Below are 4,965 nucleotides of genomic sequence, written 5' to 3'. Positions count from 1 at the left end.
GACTAATCAAGGATTCGCTTAATTAGCTCACTTAGCCTTATACATATACCTTTACCTTTACCTTGGCCCCATTACAACCTTAATTAAAGACCTCATGACTTTTGTATGTCTGTATTCTATAATTGTTGATTGGTTAGATGAAGAACAAAGTTATAGAAAGTAAGAATAAAAAGAAGAATAGAGTGATTAACCCAATAAACACTGAGTGACTAGAGAGTAAACACAAAATTCAGTGAGGGTTCAATAGCTCATTAACATATATCTCTGCTTGAATTATTAATTGTCTTGCAAGTTTATAAAATGTTTTTCTCTCCCATCTCAACTGTAAAAGTGCTTTATCAACTATCTAAGGTTTGGCTATATATATATATATATATATATATATATATATGACTCCTTGAGAATGTGAATTAATTCAACTACATGTAAGCTTTATATACAAGTGAATAAAAATTAGAATTGCATGATGCATCTAGGTAGTTGCATTTAGATTAGATTGCATTGCATGGCATTCCACCACTTTAACCTAACATTACTCTTGGACTTAGCATGAGGACATGCTATTGTTTAAGTGCGGGAAGGTTGATAAACCCATATTTTATGATATATTTTGTGCTTAATCTGAGTGATTTATTCAATCCTTCACCCACTTATTCATATTAATTGCATGGTTTTACTTTCCCTTCCTTATTATGTGATGTATGTGAAAAAACATGTTTTCTATGCTTTAAAATTAATTATTTTAATTACCTTTACTTCCATTCGATGCCGTGATTAGTGTGTTGAGTAGTTTCAGATCTTCTAAGGCAGGAATGACTTAAAGGATGGAAAGAAAACATACAAAAATGGAAGGAAAACACAAAACGGAGTTTTTGGAGAAACTAGCATCCACGCGATCGCATGGGCGACGCGGACGCATGCCAAGCGCGAAGAAGCAGCGACGCGGCCGCATGACTGATGCAACCGCGCGCCTTAAGCAGAACACATATGACGTGGTCGCATGAATGACACGACTGCGTGCCAAGGAAAACTCCGAATGACGCGACTGCGTGACCCACGGAGACGCGTGACAGAGGCCACGCACCAAAAATTGCAGAAAACGCTCATAGCGAATTCTGAAGCCCTTTTTGGCCCAAATCCAAGTCCAGAAGGCATAGACCAGAAGTTATGAAGTGGGGGAATACATCCATTCAAAGATAGTCTCCACTTTAGTTAGTTTTCATGATTTAGATTTAGTTTTGAGAGAGGTTCTCTCCTCTCTCTTCTCTCTTTAGGATTAGGATTTTATTCGCTTTCAGGATTATCTCTTTATCAGGTTCAATATTCCCTTTTATTTACTTTTGCAATTTAATTTATGAATTCTTCCATGTTACAGATTACTATTTTGAATTAATGTTAATTGAGGTATTTCAGTTTAATATTGCTTTCTTTTATTTACATTATAGTTTTTCCCATCTGAAGATATTTTTATTCCAGTAGATTTACTTTTCTCCTTTTAGTCTTGGTTAAGAAATCAGTAACTCAGGAGTTATCAAACTCAAACACGATTGATAATTGTTATCTTGTTAATTAAATTGAACTTCAATAATCCCAATCTTTTCTTAGGAAATAAATAGGATTCGAAGATCAAACCAATTAATCCCTTGACCTTCCTTTATCTTAGTAAAGGTTAACAAAGTGGAATTAAGATTCAGTTTTCATCATCATTGATAAGGATAGCTAGGATATGACCTCTAATTTCTCATACCTTGCCAAAAGTTTATTTACAGTCATTTATTTATTTTACTTGCCATTTAAATTACTTGTTCTTCATTTACTTTAATTGCTAATTAAACCATTCGCTCCTCACTCTCAAAACCCAAATTTACAATCTCCATAACCAATAATAAGAACATACTTCCCTGCAGTTCCTTGAAAAGACGACCCGAGGTTTGAATACTTCGGTTATCAATTTTAAAGGGGTTTGTTACTTGTGACAACCAAAACGTTTGTACGAAGGGATTTCTGTTGGTTTAGAAACTATATCTACAACGCGACTGCTTTTATAAAATTCTTTACTGGCAAAAATCCCAACGTCAGTCACTGTCGTGGAGTTTGTCACCGTCAGATCAGAGAAGGAAGGAGGAAACTTACGCTGTCATTCTCCTTGCTGTCGTAGCCATCGCCGTTCAGGGTTGTGCACCGCCATTCGTCGCTGCTCAGTCATTGCCGAAGCTTTCTGCCGTCGTTCTGTTGTTGGTTCTTTTTTTATAATAAGTGTATTTTGTTTTGGAACCCTTTAAAATTAGTATTCTAGTCTGTTGGCTAGAGATTCTAAGGTTTTGGTAACTTAGGGTCAAGTTTCGGTTATTACGTGTCGCATTTAGAGTTGCTGCTATTGTTGCGGAAGCAATATGGAGCTGTGGTTGTGGCTACCACTGTTGCGGGCTGGTAGAAAGAGTTTTGACGCGTTTTATAACCTTCGGGTTTCGACTATTCAAGGTAGGGGCGCTTTCCTTAAACTTATTTTTATTTCCGAGAATTGTTATAAATCAATATTGATGCAAAAATATATTTTTGGTGATTATGTGTGTTTTATGGATTGAACCGAGTTGCTCTAGATAATTGTGATTGTTAGTCTAGTGGAATTGTTGAATATTTGAGAAGGTTGAATATTTTGAGTGATTGTTTTTGTTAAATTGGCAATTTTCGAATTGGTTTCCTTGAGGTTTTGGAAACGTTTTATTATTGAAAATGATTTGATTTTAAAAATGTTTAATATTGGAATTGGTCTGCTTTTGGAAGTGATTTGAAAAGAGTTTGAAGAATGTTGGATGGGACTCGGAAAGGGTGACAGAATCCGAGTTTTAGAGGAGATGCTGTCCAATTTTTAATAAAACTAGAGATTCCGTTTGAGTGCATATTAGAACGCTTTGGATTTTTAAAGGATTTTCTAATTTTATTTTGAGTTATTCAGAAAAGGATTACGTTTTGAGTTTTGCTTTATTTAGAAAAGAATGAATTGTGGTTGAGGAAATGAAAAAATGATAATTTGTAAATGAATGAGACATGTGACCCTGGGTAAGAGGCAGTGGCATTGTCCACTTGCTTCGGGAAAGAGATGAGGAATAAGAATGATGAAAACTGAGTTTGAATTATAAAATTAAATTGAATGATATTGAGAATGGATTTAAAAATGAAATTGAATTTTGATTGAGATATATGTGACCGGATAAGATGTAGTGGTGTTATCCACTTGATCCGGATAAGAGTTCGAGACTCTGGGTAAGATGCAAGAGTTGAGTTCTGTCGCCGCTTACTCCAGGTTGAGAACTGTAACACCACTTGTGTAAGAGGCAAGGGTGAGGTGGTCCCATTGCTCCGTGTTTGGTGTTCTATCTATGGTTAGCTACCAGAACATATCGGGTTGGCTATATAACCGACAGATGATATCATCAGCCGTAGGACAGGCATGCATCATATGCATCTATGTGACATTGTTTGGGTGTACATATTGTGATTGGTTTGCCTATGTGAATAATTATGTTTAACTGCTAATTACTATACTTGATGTAACTGCTTTGATTGTGTCTGAACCTCATTACTTGTATTTGTGACTGAAATTGGTTGAATTGTGGTGAATTGAATGTTGATTGAGTTGTTTGGGCCTGAGGCCATGATTGATTATGTGATGGGCCTGAGGTCGCAATTGGTTTGTGTTGTGATTTAGTTAGGTATGAAAAATCAAACTGGTTCAGCATAGACTTAATGAACCTATGCTTGGAACAGGTTGGTCATTCATACAGTCTAGGAAACTTTTGAAGATTTTCTTTATACGAAAAGAAAAGTTTTGGATTTGCATAGTTATCTGATTTCTTTTAAAAGGTTTTGAATTTTTGGATGGTTAAACCATCGGTTTTCAAAAGATTCATAAGACAACAATAATCACTGAGCTTGAAAACAGTTTTCTTATTAAATATCTTATGACAATTCTAAAAACTCCATGGTGAGACCGTGTGGTTAGGTTCTCACCCCCTACAGCTTTACCTTTTCAGGAATCGGATGAAGGAGCATTATGAAGAGTTTTATTGCATTTTTCTATACAATGTTGTTTTAGTTAGATAATTTTTCTTCCTTCGCCTTTGTTATTATAATTTTGTAAGAGGGATAGGAGTTGTATGTTTTATATGTATATTATATTTATAAGCTACTTATATAACAAGTTTATATTTTCTTCCTCTCCTTTTTTATATGTATATTATGTCTATGTATATGATACTATGTAGATATATATATTTTTGTGAATAAAAGGTTTAAAGTACAGACTCACCATTTTCTGAAATAAAATTCCGGTTCATATTCGTAAATGCTCGATATTAAATAAAAATAGTATAAAATAAAAAGGTTTAGAAGTAGGTAATGCCTGAACTTTTAGTACGATTATGAGGTGCTAAAAGTTAGAGTGTTACATCATACAAAGCAACTAAAGTGCGACTTATCAATTCGTAATTACATTGACCTTGCTGTTTGGTGCACGAAATTGTGATCTCCAGGCTCGAACAAATCCTGGTAATGGCTCCAAAGCTTGGTGCTCTGATCTTAATTCATAATTGTCACAACTTCGATACAACTAACCAGCAAGTGCACTGGGTCGTCCAAGTAATACCTTACGTGAGTAAGGGTCGAATCCCACGGAGATTGTTGGTATGAAGCAAGCTATGGTCACCTTGTAAATCTCAGTCAGGCGGATATAAAATAATCATGGAGTTTTCGAATAATAAATAATAGAATAGGGATAGGGATACTTATGTAATTCATTGGTGAGAATTTCAGATAAGCGAATGGAGATGCTTTTCATTTCTCTGAACCTCTGCTTTCCTGCTATCCTCATCCAATCCGTCTTACTCCTTTCCATGGCTGGCTTTATGTGAGGGCATCACCGTTGTCAGTGGCTACAATCCCCTCCTCTCAGTGAATAATATGCTC

This window comes from Arachis ipaensis, chromosome B05 (genome assembly GCF_000816755.2).
Source record: "Arachis ipaensis cultivar K30076 chromosome B05, Araip1.1, whole genome shotgun sequence".
Classification (NCBI taxonomy): Eukaryota; Viridiplantae; Streptophyta; class Magnoliopsida; order Fabales; family Fabaceae; genus Arachis; species Arachis ipaensis.
This window is presented reverse-complemented; position numbering follows the sequence as displayed.